The sequence below is a fragment of the Eubalaena glacialis genome, chromosome 1 (assembly GCF_028564815.1).
Source record: "Eubalaena glacialis isolate mEubGla1 chromosome 1, mEubGla1.1.hap2.+ XY, whole genome shotgun sequence".
Taxonomy (NCBI): domain Eukaryota; kingdom Metazoa; phylum Chordata; class Mammalia; order Artiodactyla; family Balaenidae; genus Eubalaena; species Eubalaena glacialis.
Genome location: NC_083716.1, coordinates 238,273,997 through 238,286,268, shown reverse-complemented (window position 1 = coordinate 238,286,268; position 12,272 = coordinate 238,273,997). Strand labels below are relative to the sequence as shown.

The window sequence follows — 12,272 nt, the reverse complement described above, 5'->3', positions numbered from 1 at the left end:
AACTTTCTGTGTTTGGGGTCTCCTTTTCGCAGGCTGCAGGTTCATAGTTCCCATTGTTTTTGGTGTCTGCCCCCAGTGGGTAAGGTTTGTTCAGCAGGTTGTGTAGGCTTCCTGGTGGAGGGGACTGGTGCCTGTGTTCTGGTGGATGAGGCTGGATCTTGTCTTTCTGGTGGGCAGGACCGTGTCCAGTGGTGTGTTTTGGGGTGTCTGTGAACTTATTATGATTTTAGACAGCCTCTCTGCTAATGGGTGGGGTTGTGTTCCTGTCTTGCTAGTTGTTTGGCATGGGGTGTCCAGCACTGGAGCTTGCTGGTCGTTGAGTGGAGCTGGGTCTTAGTGTTGAGATGACAATCTCTGGGAGAGTTCTCGTCTATTGATATTACGTGGGGCCAGGAGGTCTCTGGTGGTCCAGTGTCCTGAACTCAGCTCTCTCACCTCAGAGGCTCAGGCCTGACACCTGGCTGGAGCACCAAGACCCTGTCAGCCACACGGCCCAGAAGAAAAGGGAGACAAAAAAGAAATAAAAATAAAATAAAATAAAGTTATTTTAAAATTTTTAAATATATTATTAAAATTTAAAAAATTTTTAAATTAAGAAAAAAAGTAGAGAGCAACCAAACCAATAAACAAATCCACCAATGATAGCAAGCACTAAAAACTATACTAACATAAACATAAAACTCAGAAACTAGTCAGTCTCATACAGCAAACCCCAAGTCTACAGTTGCTCCCAAATTCCACTGCCTCAATTTTGGGATGATTCATTGTCTATTCAGGTATTCCACAGATGCAGGGTACCTCAAGTTGATTGTGGGGATTTAATCTGCTGCTCCTGTGGCTGCACAGAGAAATTTCCCTTTCTCTTCTTTGTTCACACAGCTCCTGGGGTTCAGCTGTGGATTTGGCCCCGCCTCTGCACGTAGGTCGCCCTCTGGCATCCGTTCCCCGCCCAGACAGGACGGGGTTAAAGGAGAAGCTGATTAGGGGGCTCTGGCTCACTCAGGTCGGGGAGAGGGAGGGGTACGGAATGCAGGGCAAGCCTGCAACGGCAGAGGCCAGTGTGACATGGCACCAGACTGAGGTGCACCATGTGTTCTCCCAGGGAAGTTGTCCCTGGATCATGGGACCCTGGCAGTGGCGGGCTGCACAGGCTCCTGAGAGGGGAGGTGTGGATAGTGACCTGTGCTTGCACACAGGCTTCTTGGTGGCTGCAGCAGCAGCCTTAGCGTTTCATGCCCGTCTCTGGTGTCCGTGCTGATAGCCGCGGCTCACACCCATCTCTGCAGCTTGTTTAGGTGGTGCTCTGAATCCCCTCTCCTCGCACACCCCGAAACAGTGGTCTCTCGCCTCTTAGGCAGGTCCAGAGTTTTCCCCGGACTCCCTCCTGTCTATCTGTGGTGCACTAGCCCCCTTCAGGCTGTGTTCATGCAGCCAACCCCAGTCCTCTCCCTGGGATCTGACCTCCGAAGCCCGAGCCTCAGCTCCCAGCCCCCGCCCGCCCCAGCGGGTGAGCAGACAAGCTTCTCGGGCTGGTGAGTGCTGGTCGGCACTGATCCTCTGTGCGGGAATCGCTCCGCTTTGCCCTCTGCACCCCTGTTGCTGAGCTCTCCTCCGTGGCTCTGAAGCTTCCCCCCAGCCAGCCCCCATCTCCACCAGTGAAGGGGCTTCCTAGTGTGTGGAAACTTTTCCTCCTTCACAGCTCCCTCCCAGAGGTGCAGGTCCCGTCCCTATTCTTTTGTCTCTGTTTTTTCTTTTTTCTTTTGCCCTATACAGGTACGTGGGGAGTTTCTTGCCTTTTGGGAAGTCTGAGGTCTTCTGCCAGCATTCAGTAGGTGTTCTATAGGAGTTGTTCCACATGTAGATGATTTTTGATGTATTTGTGGGGAGGAAGGTGATCGTCACGTCTTACTCCTCCACCACCTTGAAGGTCCTTCTAAACTCTAATTTTTAATTAAAAATTTTTTTGTTCTTTTACATGTTTGTTTTTCATTGAGGTGAAATTGACATATAACACTATATTAGTTTCAGGTGTACAGTATAATGATTCCATATTTGTATATATTGTGAAATGATCACAAGTCTAGTTAACATCTGTCCCCATAAGTAGCTATAAAAAATTTTTTCCAATTATAATTTAATTTAAACATTGTTTAATGTTCCCTGAGCTGTGTCTACTTTCTGCAGAGCCAATAGTTCTGTTTGTCATCTTCGTACCATCTTCCATGCTAGCAGTCTCCCTCAATGTCAGGCCATTCTTGGTTTTAGCCAAGATGAATGGACAGAGGACCAGATGGAGAAAGACCATGGCCCAGCTGTCACCGGCAGCTGAGTGTTCGGGGAAGCGACTGTGGGCTTCATGGCCACAGAGGGCGCCCACTGCCCTTGCTCAGACTCCCGGGTATGGGTCAGGCCCCAGATGGGCAGAACTGCCTTCCCTTTGTTCCTTTAGTGTCCGATTGGTGACCTGAGCCACCTCAAGCTTAGCTGTCTCTCCACTGGTCCCAACTCCCACTTTAGGGGCCCCTCATCGAAGACTGACTATGGGATGATGAAAGGGACCATCTTGTCTCCAGATTCACCCATGATTGAGATCCCTGCATCTCTAACCCTAACGTAACCTCAACCCCAACCTGCACAGGAATCACACAGGCTGTGAGAATCCTGAGCCGCTCTGCCAGCCTCAGATGGAATGAGGCTGAACGGGATTCTACGTGACCTTTTCTGGGATCCCAAGTTGTGGCTGAGGATCCCAGAGGTTCAAAGAATGGGGCAGGAGGAAGCCTCCTGGACTGGAGCACCATAGCTGTAGGAAGCTCCGGTGGGTCGTGGTGCTGTGGTCCATCTCCTGCCCCTGAACATCCCAGCTGCAGCCACAGCCAAGGCTTCTGAAACCAAGACCACCACAGAGGGACCACCCTTCCTGCAAACCTCCCAGACACCCAGGAACCTGAATCCCCACTCCCTGCACAGGCATGCATGAGCACAGACACACAAACACGGGCATGTACACACTCACATGCACACACATGCTCACTCATACGTATACACACTCACATGTGCACACATATGCATACAGACTCACACACACACAAATCTCCACCACCACAGCTGCCATGTGGCCTCAATATGGCATCACCCTGAATTCGTCTCTTGCCTGTTGTATTAATGTCCCAGGGCTATCATAACAAAGTACCAAAACAGGGCAGCTTAAAACAACAGAAATTCATTCTCTCACGTTCTGGAGGCCGGGACATGCTGCCTCCAGAGGCTCGAGGGGAGGGTCCTTCCTTGTCTTCTGGTGATTATTGGTGTTCCTGGGTTGTGGCTACATGTCACCAGTCTCATGTCACCTTCTCCTCTATGTGTCTATGTCCCTCCTCTCTGTCTCTTTTAAGAACACTTGTCGTTGGATTAAGGCCACCCAGAAAATCCAGGATGATCTCATCTGAAGATCCTCAACTGAATTACACTCGGAAGAGACCCTTTTCCAGAGTTATGCTCTCCTGTTCCGGGCATTAGCGTGGCACTTGCTGGGGCCACCTACACAGAGCACAGCAGCGTCTGCACAGCGGTGGGGCCAGAGCGAGGGACAGGGCGCAGTCCCACAGCCCACTGCTAACTCACAGCTGCCCGAGGCAGCTGTCCTGACACCGGATAGAAGGTGGCCACCCGCTTGGACAAGGAGACCTTCTCCAAGATGGTCACGGGGACATCCCTGCTGAGCTCTGGAGTCAGGCTGCCCCTTTCTCACTTCCCTGTGCCGGCATTGCCAGAAGAGCACAGAGGCCAACCCCAGAGCCAGCCAAGGTGTCCTCCAAGCCCAGAAGCACCCAAGGACCAGGGCCCACCCTGCTCCAGTGGGGTCATCAGTGCTGCCCCCACGGGGGCCCAGAGGAGGGTGCCCTCTGTGCACCCCAGCCTTCCCAGCTCCTGATGGAGAGTGCCTGCCCTGTCCCCTAGGGGTCTCTCTTCAGGTGAAGAGAACCTGGAACCTGCCCGACGGCGTCCCCCCTGCCCGGGGTCTCCTGCTCCTGAAACAATAGCCACACTGGGCCCACCCTCACACCTGTCCCTGGATTGGGGGTCCTGCTCACTTTCCAGGGGGGACGGCTGACGTAGTCAGGGCGCTTCAGGGCATTCGGGTGAGGGTGGAGCTTAGAAAGACAGAGGGAGGTGTGCACACTTGCGTGTGTGTGTGTCCGTGTGTGTGTAAGTGTGTGTGTCTGTGAGGTGGGGGCAGGATGTAAGTGAGGGGCTCAAAGAGAGCTGGACCCCTACATGGTAGAAAGTCGACAGATTTGAAAAATCGGGAAGTAGCCATGTAAACGCGTTATTCAGTGATATGGGGTCAATACCAGCAGAACTGGCTGCAAGAGTGGAAGTGAGGAATTGTAGGAAGGGACCTGTGAAAGGGCTGCATTGACTCTTAAAATTCTCTGCATGTGTAACTGATAGAAAGAACAATTAATTGTTTAAAGAAATAAGGTTTTTTTTAACCTAGGAAAATATCAAGCTAATGCCAGAGTAGAGACTGAGAAATTTCAGCAGAAGTCCAGGAAGCAGGGTGGATTGTGCGGGGACGGCATCAGCCTGAATCTTCATCTCACACGCACACGCCGGGACCATGTGAATCCTGAATTAACATCAATTCTAGGTAAAAACAGTTCATGCCCTCAGTATGGGCAGCTTCAAGCCAAGTCCCCTCCTCCCTCACCCCTTTTAACTAACCCGCCTCCCCTAAATTCTGGGACCACCTGTATTAGTTCCCTACTGCTGCTGTAACAAACTACCACAAATTTAGTGTCTTAAAATAACACAAATTGATTATTTTACAGTCTGGAGCTCAGAAATGCAAAATCAGACTCAGGGGGCTATAATCAAGGTGTCAGCAGGGCTGCATTCCTCCAGGGAGGGTGCATCTCCTTGCCTTTTCCCACTTCCAGAGGCCACCTGCATTCAGGATAATGCAGGACACCCCCCACCCCGTCCCAAGATCCTTAACTTAATCACACATGCAAAGACCCTTTTGCCGGGTAAGGTCACATTCACGGGCTCCAGGAATTAGGCCGTGGACATCTTTTGGGGGCCATTATTCAGTGCACCACAGTCTGGTGGTTGTAGATTTGACACCCTAAGAGGCGCAGGAGGAGGGGGCCGTGAGCGGAGGAATGCAGGCGGCCTCTAGAAGCTGGAAAAGGCAAGAAAACGTGTCTTCCCCTCAGAGCCCCAAGAAGGATTCACTTTGGACTTCTGACCTCCATAACTGTAAGGAGAATAAATCTGTGTTATTTTAAGCCGCTACACTTGTGGTAATTTGTGTATTGTGTCCAGGTCTTAAATTTATCACAGAGACCAAGTGATGACCCGGAGAGGCTTATGCCATTGAAAGAAGGGTTTTAATGGTCCCAGTTCCCCCGGAGACGGAGGCACAGCGCCTGCCACACGAGGGGGTGGGGAAGCAGACCGACAGAGCAGCTGGAATGTGCCGTTATGACCGTGGTGGCGGGAGGAGCCTAGGGGAAACGTCCCCTCTGGGTCAGTGGTCAGGGGCCCAAGAAAGCTAGTCTGCAGTGAAGACATGAACTACGTGGGTCGTTAGTCTCGGCCTGTGATTCAGCAGACGAATGGAGAGGGTGGGAGTAATAGATGTTCGAGAGCCAATACAGAATTGGCCATGATTAATACATAATTAATACAATCTGCCCAGGGGCCCAGGAAACGAATGCACCCCTCCTGGAAGCATCCTTCCTGCAGTTGACATGGACACTGAGGAGAGACTGAGAACAAAGAAGAAACAGGAGAGAGGCAGGATGGGACCAATGCCCGTGGGGTCCCTGAGTCCTGAGTCCCCCGAGACCAGAAGCCACTCAGCCTGTGGGCACTGCGAGCAGGGTCACGTGTCCAGTCCTGAGCCCAGCAGGGTGTCCAGGCATCTTGGACGTCTGACAACATGCTTGAGACTGGCTCCTGGGAGCCACGGTCCCCCCAGCTTGGACAGGGTGTCACCGCACAGGAGGGCAGAGGTGACAGGCCAACCTGCTGGGTTGAAAGTGGTCAACGGATCACACCTTAGTGACAGGAGCCGGGCTCTCGCAGCCAGAAGTGACCCTGGAAAAGCAAACCCCAAACAGAACTGCTCTGGTTGGTCCCTCCCTGCAGAGAGCGGGGGAGGTGGAGGGTCCCAGGATATTCCCGGGATTCTCACACCGTCTCAGCGGCACGTCCGGAATTCAGCCCGTGACTAGCTGCCCGGGCAGAAAGAATTATGACTTGCGAGTCTGGAAAGCAAGAAGCAGCCCGGGCTCCCTGCTCTGCGCCCCCGCCACCGGCCCAAGACGTTTAGGGTGGGAAGTTCAGGACGCATTTCAACTGCGAAGCCCAAGGTGATTTAGAAGGCAAAACATTGACAATTGTGTCAGATTTCCACACCTTCCCCCAGCAGGTCTGGCATCCTCACTCCCCACACCGCACGGCTGGCCTGGGGTGGGGGGCTCCCGTCTGCAGGCTAGAGCCCCCCACAGCCCCCAGCTCCCTCGGCCCTACCAGAGCCGTCCTCGGACTCAATCCCGGCTGGGCCACCCGGGGTGCCTGTGGTCTCAAAGCTCTGGCGGGGCCCGGAGCACACACTGCCCCATTGTACACGAGCCTGGGCTGGCCAGAGGCCAGACTCGGCCCCACTGCAGCACATGTTTTAAATCCCACCATTTATGTATTTGGTTTGGTAGCTTTAGGTTGATGATGTACTGAATTTCACTTCGATATTGAGTTTGAATGAACTGAAAGGAAAACACAGATATGAAACAGCGCCTGGCCGGGCTCAAGGTGGGGAACAGGTGTTTCCTATCTGGATATCCCTCTGCATCTGATCCATCGGCAGCCCTCCCGCCTTGCGAGCTGGGTGTGCCCCGAGGCAGTTTCTTTTAAACAGCTTTGTGATGGACGTGCAGTCAGGGCCCAGCTGGGCACCCCTTGGGGCAGCCCTCTCTTGGGTCTTTTAAATACAGCAGAGTTAGCCGGAGGGCTCACTTGTCACATAAATTGTCTGAACCCAGGGTTAACGATTTGCGACCATCAAATGCTCCAGCTCCCACTGCAGGGACGAGCAAGGGAACGACCGTCTGCAAGGTGAGAGATTCCCACCAAAATTCACCCTGCCTTCCTTCCAAATCCCACTCTACACTTGTGCAAAAGTGAGTTTTTAAAAAGAGGTAATAAAAGGACAGAAGAGCAGAATAACATGATTAGCAGGTAAACCCACATGTTTTAGAGAAATTGTTTTTGCTCTGGTGGCAGGTGAGAGCAAGGCCTGGCCTCAGGACCATGACGGCCGTTTGCCTTGGAGGGGCCTGGGCAGTCCTCCCCCCGGGTCCAGGCCTGAGCCCAGGCCAACGTTCCGGTGCAACAGGATGTCACTCCTATGGCCTCAGCCCTTCTGAGTTTTGTCCCTCCTCAGCCACTGGGCTGGCTCCCTGGGCGTGTGACCATGAAGTCACACAGCACCCCACGCTCGGAAGGGGGCCCTGCACATCGTGGTCAGTGCTCTGCCATCACTGTCCTGAGATTCTTCACAATTTCCTTTGAACTTGTGTTTGGTGAACAAAGTCCAGTGGGACAAAGGAGTTCACCGCTCCCCAGCCCAACCACCTGCCCAGGAGGGCTGGGGGCAGGTAAGTCGCAGGGTGGGCCCGGGCTCCTGTGAGGGTCTGCACGTGCAATAAAAAAATACCGTGACAGGTCAAGAGAGAAACCACAGGAAAAGCGTTTTTTTCCTGCTTTTTGAACAAGGGGCCCTGTGTTTTCATTTGGCACTGAGGCCTGCCACTTACATAGCTGGCCAAGCTCAGTGACCCAGGGTCCACCCTGGATGCAGAGGAAATGCACCTCTGTTGGGGGCAGAGGCATTGGGTCCAGAAAAGGCCTTGCTGTCAACCAGCACATTGAAAAAAGAGGCCACAGAGGGGGGAGGGGGCAAGGAGCCAGCCAAGGACACCAGGGCAAAGGTGAAACCAAGTCCCCCTTAAAACCAAGTTCCCCTGACAAGTTTATGATAAACCTCTCTATCCAAAATTTTATTCCCCTTCTTATCCCACCCCCATTCCCCTCATGATTGAGGAGAATCAAAGAAAAGGGGGGATTGAAACCGAGGAGGACACGGTGGGGCCTTCCCACGTAAAAAAGCCCCTCCGTGTCCTCTGTTTCTTGTTTGTAGAATAAGGCTGTAATCCCCTAGGCCTTCCCTGAGTTCCAAAGAGCAGACTCAAGCAGTTACTAATTAGGGAAGTGAAGGAATGCAGAAACAAAGGAAAAGCAGTTAAGCAAGAAAAGTAATGATAGCTTAAACAATAAACAGAATCCTAGTTCCTCCTCAAGGAATGTATATAACAATCTGATGTGTATCTTTGAGTTATTCTGCAGAAACTAAGACCCCATCCGGGTGGAGGATGGTGACTACACGCTGACCACAAGCACGTAGACCCCAGACTAGCTGAAAGCAGAAGGTTGATAGTTAAGATTGCCAAAACAACACCCTGTTACCTCACCACCAACCAATCAGAAGAAAGTCCATGAGCTGCAACCCTCACCCCAAATGTTGCCTTTAAAAACCATTCCCTGAAAACCATCAGGGAGTTTGGGTCTTTTGAGCATTAGCTGCCCATTCTCCTTGCTTGGCGCCCTGCAAATAAATGCTGTACTTTCCTTCACCACAACCCAGTGTCAGTAGATTAGCTTTGCTGCGCGGCAGGCAAGTTTGGTTCAGTAACAAAGGGTGCCAGGCCCAGGGACAAAGGTCTGAAGTGGCCTCGACAGCCCATGGGCTGTGTGAGAACAAGCAATGTGCTCCCGCACAGCCGGCAGTTTGCGGATCTCCCTGGGAGAGCGCCCGACATCCCAGGGACCCCTGGGCCCTCAGAGCTTGGGGGCAAGTGCCAGCCAGCACCTAGACTGCAGGGCCCCTGCAGGACACAATTACATGAGTGCACATGCCACAAACGGCTGGAAGAAAACGTGTAAAATATTCACAGTGTTTCTCAGAATGGTGGGTAACTGGGTTTACACTTTCTTCTTTACATTTTGTATGTTTACCAAATTTTCTACAATGAACAGTCACTGCAATTACTGTCAGAAAAATTAAATCATGGGTGTATGTATGTATATGTAGGTAGATTGTTAACACTATATAGACACACACACACATATATACACACACACATATTTTTAAGGCTAATGTCACGTTATCCTATCAGTCTACACGGACACTTGAGTGTGTACTCAGATACGTGCGTGTATTTTATGTCATAGTTGAGGAGTTTGGCCACCTGTTCTTTTTAAGTGGCAATTGATAAATACCACTCAGCGCAAGAAGTGGTGAAAAATTTAGTAAGAATCCACGTGTATTTCTGGGAAGGTGTCCAGTGTCCTAATGGGGCTCCACACATGACCTGCTCCTCTGTCTGCAGCCCCAGCCAAGGGCATGGGTGTGCAAGCACACACACACAGAGGCGCACATGCACCCTCATGGTAAGCACACCTAATCCACACTCCTGTTTCTTACAAAGCCCAGACTGGGGCCTGGCCTGTCATAGGCCAGCAATAGATATTTGTTAAGTAAAGGAACATCATTATTTTATTCCTTCTGATAAATCTGCAGGAGATTCCTGCCCTGCCCTATAATCACGTGCTGTACTAGCCTGCATCTTCATCACGTATCTTTGTCTGACTTCCAGTGCACTCTGGCTTAATAGACAACCTGGGGCTGGAAGCCCTGTGTGACCTTTACCGCCCACAGCACTGAGCGGACAGTAAAGGGACCACAGGAGTGACCGTGTGAGTGAACCAACGGATGACCTGGTGTCCTGAGGGCAAACAGGATGGCCCACAGGATCGGTCTCCTGACCGGCAGAGTGTCAGCCTGTGGGCCATCTGCAGAGGGCGACCCTGAGACCGCGTCTGTCCTCAGTGAAGGTGGTGTCACCCATGGACAGTTGGTGTCTGTCCCGGGCGGGCGTGGGAGGTGCCGGTGGCAGTCGGGGGCTTCAGGCTTGCTGGCTGAAATAGCCCTTTCCCCTAATTTTTTTTTAAATTAATTATTTATTTATTTTTTGGGGCTGTGTTGGGTCTTCGTTTCTGTGCGAGGACTTTCTCTAGTTGCAGCAAGCGGGGGCCACTCTTCATCGCGGTGCGCAGGCCTCTCACTATCACGGCCTCTCTTGTTGCGGAGCACAGGCTCCAGACACGCAGGCTCAGTAGTTGTGGCTCACGGGCCTAGTTGCTCCGCGGCATGTGGGATCTTCCCAGACCAGGGCTCGAACCCGTGTCCCCTGCATCGGCAGGCAGATTCTCAACCACTGCGCCACCAGGGAAGCCCCTCCCCTAATTTTAAGATAAGGAAACTGAAGCCTGAGAGAGAGTGAAGTCCTCAGGGTGACCCCAGGTCGATTTGAGTCAGGAGAAAGGGGAAAGCATGTGGCACCCAGCGGGTCACCAGAACCACCTCCAGGGAGGTCCCCCTGCAGCACAGGGAGTGAGGATCAGTCGCTTGGCCGGAGTTGGCACCTGTCGGGGGAGCGCCCCCATCCCACCCCCGGCTGCTATAGGTACCTCCAATCTGAGATCACCACGTGCAGAAGAGGTGAATTGATTTCGTTCGCCCTTGGCCTTTCCACTGGCCACTTGTCACCATGTTGCATGGGGTTGAGTTTAACAGGGAGAAAATGATCAATAGCTCTTTCAATATCCTCAGGCTGCCAACATAGCATTCTTCAGGGTATTTTCAATTCTCTTGGCCCAAAAAATTGCTTAATATGAAAAAAGCTATAAATGAGATCAATATAAAGATATTTTAAAAAGCTTATTTTGCTTTGTCTAGGACCCCAGTAAATGCATGTATCTGTTAAATAAATACAGCCCCGGAATGTTTCATTAAGCATCAGAGTCCTCTAAATTCCTCATCAGGCCCAGCCCTGTGAAAAGAACCGAATTTAAGGGTTGCGAGAACGTCCGCTTGGCGGGGGCTGCCCACCACCTCCTGTCACAGGGCCCTTGTAGGACTGAATATGTCTTGGCTTGGGGCAGAGAAAATGCATTTGCCAAAAGGGTTATTATTACCTTAGCAGTGATTCATTTAAGTGGTTTCCCGGGAGTGGTGTTTTATTATGATTTCTCGGCTCTCAGCTTGGTTCTTTCCCAGCTCTGGGCCAGGGCCGCATTCCTGGGATACTGGGCTGTTCCTAGCGCACAAACGGCCCATTCACCGTGCCCCGGGGGCCTCTGCAGGCCGCCTCCCACCTCTCAGCACTGGGCCCTCCAGCCACAGCCCCTGCCCTGCCGCCCTAGGTGCACTAACCCCAGGCCCCCTGAGGTGAGCCTGGGCTTGGAATCGGTTCACATCCCGGGAAGGACAGCAAGGCCACCCCCTTCCTGGTTCCCAGAACTCGCCAAGGCCCGAGGGGGCGCGGGCGCACTCCAGCGGTCAGGTGCCCTCCCGGGGTCCTGGCCGTGCCGGCCGCCCCGTCAGGCTATGACATCTCGCTTGGACCCTGACTGTGCCACAGGAAGACGAAGCACTGAGAAAAGAAACTACTTGTAAGAAAGGTTTGCAGGAGAACCAGGCTTTCGAGGTGTGGCTCCTCAGTAAAGACACAACTGATATTTAAAGACAAAACATGAGATTACCAAGGCTGCCACGTTTATCACGGGTATGTTCTTGGGTTTTGGTAGAAAAGACCAATTTCTGACCTCATTATCGTATCTGGATGGTCAAAACGGATATCCCAGGATCCGCGGCCTTGCAGGGGCTGGTGGTGTGGGAGTTACACAGCGAGGGGAGCTTCTGTCCCTGACACCAGGCCCCCAGCCTGACTCTACTGTCACAACCAACCCCTAACCAGCCCCTTCTCAGCTCCCTGCGGGTGAAGGGAGATCCGTCCTCCTCCAGGACGTGCGGACCGGCGCCCAGGAGAAGGCACCAGAACCCCCATCCAAGATTCCAGGCCTGAGGGGGAGGGCCTCCCCGTGTAGCCCTGGGCTCTGGGGTCACTGTGGCGGCTCCTCATCTTCTGCCGACCGCCTCAGAGAATAAGGGTATGTTTTAGGAAATGTCCCTGTAGCGTCCTCCCAGATGTGGCAGGTGCCCCTCCTACTTACCTCCACTCACCTCCACCCACTCCTCCCAGAGGGTGGAGTTCACCTGCCCGAGAAGACACCCCCTCCCTTCATGGGGCCCTGAGCCTCGCACAAGCCAGCCACGCAGCAGGCTCCCTGCCTCAGCTCCT

The 12,272-nt window shown here is 52.8% G+C and overlaps 1 long non-coding RNA gene across 1 annotated transcript in view; it reads right to left on the bottom strand.

Annotated features, from left to right (window-relative positions):
• Positions 1 to 425: 425 nt before the first annotated feature.
• LOC133101511 (uncharacterized) overlaps positions 426 to 12,272 on the bottom strand; it is a 49,369-nt gene continuing 37,522 nt past the window's right edge. The window contains exon 3 of the long non-coding RNA XR_009702650.1: positions 426 to 477. This is a non-coding gene — a long non-coding RNA (uncharacterized LOC133101511). The remainder of the gene's footprint in view (positions 478 to 12,272) is intronic.